This window comes from Gadus morhua, chromosome 15 (assembly GCF_902167405.1).
Source record: "Gadus morhua chromosome 15, gadMor3.0, whole genome shotgun sequence".
NCBI classification, from domain to species: domain Eukaryota; kingdom Metazoa; phylum Chordata; class Actinopteri; order Gadiformes; family Gadidae; genus Gadus; species Gadus morhua.
The window spans coordinates 23,048,652-23,058,651 of NC_044062.1; the positions used below are offsets into that span (position 1 = coordinate 23,048,652).

The following is a 10,000-nucleotide window of genomic DNA, read 5'->3' on the forward strand; positions in this document are numbered from 1 at the left end:
TTCAATAATGATAACTTTGATTCATTCACCAAGATTGAGTCTGAACAGATTGAGTTTTCAGCCCTCTCCATAAGAGATGGGTTCAGCTGTCTGGATATCAGGGAGCTCTTTCCACCATCGTAGAGCTAGGACTGCTAACAATCAAGATAGTTGTGTCCCCTCGTAGTAAGGGGGTAGCAGGCTGTTTGGCAGTCACATGCCGTAGTGGACGGGCTGGGGTATATTGTCTGTTCCTGAGAATTGTCTGGATGAAGGATGGGCCAATGATGTTTGCAGCATGGTAGGCAAACACTAGGGGCTTGAAACTGATTTGAGCATCCCCTGGTAGCCAGGACAGGGTGTGGAGGATGTTAATACTCCCTAAAAAAATCAAATTGCATTAGTTCTGTGTATTTGTTTTGCTATTGAACTTGGTGGCATGGAAACAACATAGCCTTGGGCCTGCTACATATGGTGGACAATGTGGGCATCCGTTACACCATGTTAAATGATTGGGCAGGAAAGAAACGTAAACCTTTGTGAAACAGCTGGTGGAGGCGAATATAGCAAAGCAAGCTCTGCATCAGATCTGATGGAAGTGCTGATGGCCGACCATGTCGGCATGGCTGGAGTCGCTTTAGGAGGAATGGCCCTCAGAGCAATGAGCCAGCATACTGGCGCCCTTCCTGTCAGGCGCAGTACATAAGGCATATCAGGATCGGACAGATGGCCAGGCGACGCTTTATGATAGATAAGAACTTTATTAATCCCTCGGAAAGGTATGAGGGGCTGAAAAGGGGTATCCTGTATGGTCACGGCCATGGAGGAAGTGGTCATGGACACATTCATACCCTCTCTACAATTCTAAGTTAAAAAGTTAGCCAGCCAGGATAGCTGGTTGGGTGATAGTGTCGATTAAGTGGTGGAAAGTCACCAGGTGGCTTTGGAGGTCCTGCACAATGCTAGATGCCTGGAGGTCCTGCACAATGCCTAGATACCTCTATTATTAACAACTACAGACCAATATCAAATCTACCCTTCATAAGTAAAATCATTGAGAAAGTTGTCCTCCAGCAACTTAATCACTTCCTGGCATCAACTGGTTGTTATGAAACCTTCCAATCAGGATTTCGACCCCTGCACAGCACTGAGACCGCCCTCAGTAAAGTTGTGAACGACATCCGTCTTAACACAGACTCTGGCAAAACCTCAATACTAATGCTACTAGACCTCAGTGCTGCATTCGACACTGTAGACCATACAATACTTTTGGACAGGTTAGAAAACTGGGTGGGGCTTTCAGGCACAGTCTTAAATTGGTTCAGATCCTACCTAGAAAATAGGAACTACTTTGTTTCCATTGGCGACTTTGTATCAGCATCAACCAACCTTATGTGTGGAGTCCCACAAGGTTCGATCTTAGGACCCTCTTTATTCAACATCTACATGCTCCTACTAGGGCAAATCATGCAAAATAACAATATTGACCATCATTGCTATGCTGATGACACGCAAATCTATGTATCGCTATCACCAAATGACTATCAGCCCATAGATCTGCTGTGCCAGTGCATTGAGCAAGTGAAAGACTGGATGTGCCGAAATTTCCTTCAGCTAAATGAGGACAAAACAGAGATAATTGTATTTGGTGCTAAAACGGAAAGGCTTAAACACCTTCACTCTCTGTCCCTGAAAACCTTAATCAACCCCAGAAATCTAAGGGTTATCATGGATTCTGATTTACATTTTGACAGTCACATCAAATCAGTTACAAAATCTGCATATTATCACCTTAAAAATGTAGCAAGACTTCGAGGCCTCATGTCCACGACCTACAAAAACTTGTACATGCCTTTATCACTAGTAAGCTTGATTACTGCAATGGTCTCCTTACAGGTCTCCCAAAACAAACTCTAAGGAAGCTTCAGCTTGTTCAGAATGCTGCTGCTAGAGTTTTAACAAAGACCAAAAGAATTGAACATATTACACCAATTCTTAAATCGTTACATTGGCTTCCTGTAGGTCAGAGAATTGATTTTAAAATCATGTTAACCTATAAAGGTGCGAACACACCAAGCGCGTACCTCGCGTACCATGTACGCGCGTAACGCAGCTAAAATGTTGCTTGACCATTTTGTGTCAAAAATGGTCAGATACGCGCGTACGCATACGCGCGTAGATGAGACCGCCCAAAACTTCCCCCCCCCAGCCTGTGGCTGCGCTGGATATAGGAGTCCGAGGAAGGAAACCCAAACGCCGCCGTGTTTGGGTGGATGATAGAGCTTGGATCGGGTTAGATTAAATAATCTCGGATATAAATAACAATAATCGGGTTAAATAACTTCACATGGTGTGTCTGGTGTGTTTCCAGCATTCGTAGTGTTGATCAGCAGAGAAATAGTCCGCCAAGACGTTGAGGTTGCTTAGCAATCAGAGACTCTGTCCATGCAAGTGAACGGAGCGTTCACTCTTCGTCATAACTATCAAACCAAACATCCTTCACATTCACCGAGCGAACATTATGAAAGTAAAATGCACATTTCTCGCTAGAAATATTTCCATAAACGCATTTAATGGCGTAACTATGTTACTATTTCCACCCAGAATAAAGAAAGTTGCCGGCCGTGGCTGCCATGGACATGGCTGCGCTGGAGTCCGAGGTAGGAAACCCAAACGCCACCGTGTTTGGGTGATAGAGTTTAGATCGGGTTAGATTAAATAATCTCGGATATAAATAACAATAATCGGGTTCAATAACTTCACATGGTGTGTCTGGTGTGTTTCCAGCATTCGTAGTGTTGATCAGCAGATATATAGTCCGCCAAGACGTTGAGGTTGCTAAGTAACCAGAGACTCTGTCCATGCAAGTGAACGGAGTGTTCCCTCTTCGTCATAACTATCAAACCAAACATCCTTCACATTCACCGAGCGAACATTATGAAAGTAAAATGCACATTTCTCGCTAAAAATGTTTCCATAAAAGCATTTAATGGCGTAACTATGTTACTATTTCCACACAGAATAAAGAAAGATGTCGGCCGTATGCTTCTGTCCAAGCTCACTACTCTCTGCCAGTGACGTCGGGTCAAGCTCAACGCTGATTGGCTATTGCGGCGCGTATGAGCGTAAAAAGTTCAATTTTTTGAACTCCTCGCGTACGCGCGTATATGTACGCGCGTATATGTACGCGCCTCATACGCCCCTAACGCGAGTAAAATGTTGCTTATACGCATGTAACGCGTGTACGCGTCTCATACGCGCGTAAACCAATGGTTCCCTATGGAAAAAATGGCGATTTTATACGCGAGGTACGCGAGATACGCGTCTGGTGTGGCCGCACCTTGAATCCCTACATGGTTTAGGCCCAAAATATTTAACTGATATGCTTCCACTACATAAGCCTTCTAGAACACTAAGATCTTCTGAGACCAATCTGTTAATTATCCCCAGAGTAAACACGAAACATGGGAAAGCAGGATTTAGTTACTATGCAACAAATAGCTGGAATAAACTCCCTGAGGATTTAAGACTTGCCCCAACTCTGAGCACCTTTAAAACAAGATTGAGGACTTTTAAGTTTGCTTTAGCTTTCTGCTAAATCTTAAAAGAGCATTTCCCCGGTGGAGGCATGAATATGTATTAAATTTGTGTCCTATATGTAGTCAAATAATAAAATAAAATTCTGATTTGGTGCCGTCTTGACCGAGAAAAGGCAGAAAGTGACTTTTTGGCGCTTGTGGATTGAAGACAACAACTCCCACCATGCACCACGATGCACAGCTTCGCTGGCCACTCCCGCTGATCTAGATCTCCGCCTATCGGACACCTCGCTGTTCCATCTATCAAGCTGATACCGCAAGACTGCTTGAAAATCATTTCACACAACATTTCTAGTGAAGAGTATTAGTTGGTGAACTCAGTGAATTAGTCCTCGTTTGTATTTCTTATGAAATGGTGAACTTTTGCATGGTGCCATCTTCTTTGTCAGATCCAGTACCTTCCGCCATTGTACTTCAGTTTTATCAACAGCCTCTGTAGGTCTGTAGCGTCAGTGGGTCCCACCCCCTATAGGGGGGTGGGACTAGTGCTTGTAGTCTTACGAGAATCCTCCCCTCTTACACTTCCTATTTACTTCTAAGCAAAAATCGTCATATTGCGTCATCTTAAACAGGAAGTGTTGGAGATCGATACGGATCTCTCCAGTCTCTCCAGAAAATAAGGTAATGATGCACGACCATTCAAAAAGATGAGTGGGTTTCTAACGATACAAAGCTTAATGGAAATGGGTGACGTTTCCCTTTAAATACACTTTTATTTACTTTGCCTTTATTTTACTAAAATGCCTTTTTAACTTTCCCTTTATTTTCTATTTTATACCAGAAAGATACATGATCTGATACCAGAGAGAAAGGATAAGGGTTTGAGACCCAATTTCTGTCTGGGTTAGAGTCCTAGAATCTGTGTTGGAGTCCCAGAGAAAGGACCATGTTCCTTTGGTCGGGTTGGAGTCCCAGAGAAAGACCGGAGTTCTGTCTGGGTTAGAGTCCTAACGTCTGTCTGGGTTGGAGTCCCAGAATAAGGCCTTTGGTTCAAGGTTAGAGTCACTAGAATCCGGGTTGGAGTCCCAGAGAAAGTACCAAGTTCCTTTAGGTCGGGTTGGAGTCCCAACGTGGGTACCAAATTCCTTTAGGGTGGGTTGGAGTCCCGACGCGGATACCAGAGAGACTGTGAATCTGATCTTAAATACATTGCACTTTCTATTTTACTCATTTCTTTGCATATGTTTTCTTTTACTTATCTATTATTTTATTTTATTGTATGACAATGTTTATATGTGAAGCACTTTGAGTCTGCCTTGTGTATGAAAAGTGCTATATAAATAAAGTTGCCTTGCCTAGTCCACTGAAGGTGGAACCCACCACTCACCCGATGGAGTGGAAAAGGACGGAGGACAATGGTGGGAACCCGGCCAAGGATGGAGGAACATCCCCCTTCACCCTGGTTTAGAGGCAAATGGAAGAGGCGCCACTGCCCTTTTGGAGTCAGAGTATGGTGGCACTGATCTGACTTGACATCACCAAGTCCCCCCACCTGAAAGACCCCCTGGCCATCAGGTGAAATCACGGTGGGCCAATAACTACCCCACTATCCTCCTTCATACACAGACCACAAAAGGACAATACACGGGACCAGTGGGAGCTGTCCCGAACCTGCCAGTACTAGTCTTTATCGTGAGGGATTCCCGATGTTCAACCAACGGTGGCCCAGTATAGCTGGAGACGGTGGAAACCGAGGCAACCCGAAGGGAGGAGGGCCCCTCCGGATGGAAGGTAAAGTGAGTGTGGGCCACCTGCTCCCGATTGGACAACGAGGCAGCGCCACAGCCAACCTAATTATTATGCCGTTCCGGGACTGCAAAAAGGGAAGATCCCACCTGTCAAGTGCTTTCTAGCAGTCAACTAATTTAGAAGGGAAGCCCATGGACAGGGTACCATTGATCACATCACAAATAAATAGTTGTATCAGGTTGTGAACAAAAACTATGATAGCGTGGAGTTGTAGCTGCAGTAAATTGACACACTTCCTGGGCCTCACCTAGGGGTGGAGAAGACCCAAGACCGAATCGAGGCATAATTCTACTTGCATGGGCTAAAGAGGGCAGAGGAGCATGCCCCTTAGTTCCCCTACACATTATTTCAGATCTTTTAAGCAGGATTACCATGGACCTGGTGGGGCCACTACACCGGGCAATGGAGGGCATCAATACATCCTGGTGATACCGGATTATGCCACTAGGTACCCCGAAGCCATGCCCCTGCGCACCAGGTTATCAAATGGAATTGCTTTGATCATGATATTCTTTTGGGTAGGCATCCTTGACGAAATATTAACCGACCAGGAAACCCTTCATGTTACGACTCTTGAAGGACCGCGCAAACACATAACAATTACCCAGGTGCACACATAAGCGTATCACTTGCAGACCAAATTATTTGTGGAAAGATTCAACTGGACCCCAAAGCGAATGCTGAAAAAGGTGAGTGAGGCGGATGGACTGAACTGCAAACATCTGCTCCCCTAACTGATGTTCTTGGTCCGAGAAGTGCCCCAAGCATCAACCTGACTCTCTGCCTTTCAATTTCTGTACAGGCGACAACAATACGGGCTGCTGGACGTGGATAAAGAGGACTTGGAGAAGCAACCCAGCGGGAGAAATGGATGGCCACGCTGTGGCCTCTGGTGCAAGGGTACGTTTCTGGCCCAATGGGACGGGCCATAAGAAATGCTTGAGAAGGTGAGTGAGGTTACTGATATGGTCTGACATCAGGGACTTAAGACCAACCCAGAATTACCCTGTTAATGTATTAAAGTAATGGAATGCACTGGATTTGCAATGCTCTAATCCTCAGAAGGAGGCTACTACTGAGACCAGTCTCTGAGTGGTGCCCCTAACACCGGGATTCCACCGGACGTGTATGCGCCGCGGAACGGCTGCGCCGCGGAACGGCTGCGTCCTCTGCCCTGCGTCCACTCCTACCGGGCTGCGAGCCAGCCGTATTCACACGAGATCACGCGATAATCCTAAACCTAATGTACTCACCTTCCACTCCCAAAACTATTGCAATTAAATGCCACGCTTTGTCCTTTCTGACATTTTCCTTATAAAAATTATGATTTGGTACATAAATGACTGTTGCTGAACTTCGACAATGAGTCTCTCGTCGTCCATGTTGCCGACCCTCTGAGACCCTTTGATTGATTGACTGCTGACCTGGTGCCACCGGTCATGACGTAATAATGTTGATGTGAAGTTACATGAGCTGAGTATTGTGTTTTATTTTGAAAATTGACCGGATGCTCTATGGCTTTTTGCTTTTCACTTCCTGCCCGGCTCGACGTGCTCTGTCGAAATTGACGCGGTTTAGCAGCGGCTGGCGGCAAAAATAGAATTGGACGGACAGATAGCGCCGCGGCGCGGCACGCCGCTCCTGGGACGCTGCTGAAACGTTCCGCGGCGCGCCCGGTGGAAATGGTCTCATTGATTAGAGTTGAAAAGATCAGCAGCGGTGACCGCGGCGCAGCCGTCCCGCGGCGCGTACGCCTCCGGTGGAATCAGGCCTTAAGGGGGCTGAGCCCAGCACAGAGGCAGGAGCTGACAGAGTTAGTTGGTTCCCCAGTGAACCGGGCCACACTAAACTGGGACAGCAACACATCTTCACCAAGCCCGGGGAAAAGGTAAAATTTAGACCCTACCGGAAGCCAATAGAGACCCTGCCGGAAGCCAGGAGAGATGTCGTCAGGACCGAGGTTGCACGGGCCCCTACACACCACACAGAGATTGATGGACCCATTGTGAGTATGCAGTGGCCAACATTGAGGAAATTGTCATCCAGTGGGAGACCCATGTGATCGGGGTATTGCAGGCCTTACGAGGGGCGGGGCTAAGAGGCAGTGTCGGCTCGGCCTGCAGGAGTCTGAGTGCCTGAGGTACACCATCGAAGGGTATGTGTGAAACCCCACATGAAGAAAGTTGAGGTGATACGGGCCCCCCCTGCCCCCTCACGTATACTTTTGGGGTAAACAAGCTACTGGCGGAGGTTTATTCACCAACCTTGCCTTGCCTTGAGAGATTTATTAACAAAAGATGCTGCACTGACATCAAGGAACGATGGGAGAATCTAACATATAACAAATGGATGTCAAGGATAACCTAGCTTATGAGACATTGGCCGCCCTGACTCTTGACCAGATTCAACTGGGACCTAACCATTAGCAGCCATTACTCTCACCCAATGAAGCCAAACAGGCTTCGACAGGGAGTATTGTATAGATTAAGTCTGACCTTTTCAACTTTATTCAAATATTTGAAAATTATCACATTTTGATATTTATCTGCACAATGTGAAGCCTAAACTGTTGCGGTTCTTGTTGCACTGATAAAAATATTCAGCGACTGGAATTATGCTTTTGTGGCGTTTGTGGATAGCTCCCCAATTGTGGAAGGAGCTCCCCACTGACATCAGGACTGCTGAAACTTTACCCATCTTCCAACGCAAATGGAAAACTGATCTGTTCAGATTGCATTATGGCACATGATAAAAAATTACAAAATGGAGAAAACAAAATTATCCATCTCTTGTCTATATCATGTAGCACTTAAAGCTGTTTTCTTATTTGATGAATGTACGTACGTGTGTGACTTTTAAACTTTTTGGGTTGCATCTTCATTTTTGAATGCACCTATTTTTGGCTCCTGTGGACAAATGTGTCAGCTAAATAAATGTATTTTAATGATATAAATCTATATATATGGCCTCATAGAATATACAATTATTTAATGTACACATATAATACATGTATAAATACATATTTTAATTTATAAAGTTTCATGGAATACACGCCTTAATGAATAAAGAAAGTATGTTAATTTGAGAAAAGCCTTTCACTATTTAGTCGTATGAACTAGACACAACCACTCAGCCACTTTTATATAAATGGAGGTATTTCGTTAGATAGGTTAAGCATCGTACTGAAGGATGACTAGAGGAAGACCTTGGGGACCAAACCCAACCTACTAACCTCTATAAACCCTGACCTCTGAACTATCCTGTACTAACAGGTTATACTAACATACTTCAGCCATCAAAATTAATGGCCATGACTGCCTATACAGTTTGTTAATGCCGACTATGCAACATGTACTAAGCTGTACTAGCACAGTGTTTGTTGTTTTCTCCTGTTGAGATTTAGTCATTGTCTCAGTAATTTAAGTTTTACTACCACATGAAAAAATACTAATCTGGTATTATCATTATAGATAATGTGTTTTCCAAAGTCAGCCATGTGTCATAAATATGCAGTCATGCTGCCAGCACTGCATCCCTCATGCCTCTACTTGTTCAATAAGTCATCTAGAGACCACAGTCAACATGATGGAATGTCTCAGATGCAGACAGAAAGACTCAGTATACCTGTGATACAGTGTCCTGTACGAGTACAGTGTACTGTGTCAGCCTCTTTAGTGCACACTAAATCTCACATGTGCACACTTCCACCACTGCTCACCGGGCTCTTATTTCTGTAACAAAGAAGAGAGAAAGAAAAAGAAAATCTCCTGTGGTCATTGAGGAACCCCCAGTTAAATTATATTTTAAAATAACCCACTGTGATGCGCGTTCATTGCAACCATATGTCGGTTTGATTCCTAATTCAACCTGCCACCGATGCATGTATACGTTTCACTACTAGTGGTATTTGTTGTGAGAAGATAGCGATTTGCTGATGTGGTACACGTAAGAAATGTATCGATGTCTGCAAGCGTGGCTCATATACATACGGTACATGACACATATGGATTACACTACATGACTGATGATATACAGAAAATCACTTCCTAGAGCAGATAAGGCACACATCAAGGGACACTGATTTAAGGTCCTTAAAATCATTTCTGTAATACCCTACATGTGTTTTTTTAATAAGAGAAAGACATTGGTATATATCACAACCCTGCTGAGGAAACAGCATCTTATAAAGATGTGGAGGAGGAGAGGTTTAGGAAGAGGGGAAAAGGAAAGAAAAAGCTGTGCTCTGTTCTGTGTGTTTGTGCCTGCAGGTCTCCATGACAGGCAGCACAGGACAGTGTTTATGGCCCGCGCCGGGTCCCAGTGCTCAGGTTAAGAGCTCCAGCAGCAGGTGAGCCCCCAGGTGGAGCGGCCACATCCTACGGCTACAGTACCGCATCACAGCTCCATAAAGCTACAGGGATGGCAGATCACATGGCTTTGTGTGTGTGTGTGTGTGTGTGTGTGTGTGTGTGTGTGTGTGTGTGTGTGTGTGTGTGTGTGTGTGTGTGTGTGTGTGTGTGTGTGTGTGTGTGTTTGTGTGTGTGTGTGTACCCAGTGCTCTGCTCTCTGCTCAGCCATAACTTCATATGATGTCCCCCGAGAGACCAGCAAACATCCCATAACTACCTTCTTAACAGGGTTTAAAAGAGAAGAGAATTGAATAGGTTATGGAC

General features: G+C 45.0%; 1 pseudogene; it reads left to right on the forward strand.

Moving 5' to 3' along the window:
• Positions 1 to 9,679, forward strand: part of LOC115560383 (uncharacterized) — a 75,586-nt pseudogene extending 65,907 nt beyond the window's left edge.
• The last annotated feature ends 321 nt before the right edge of the window (positions 9,680 to 10,000 follow it).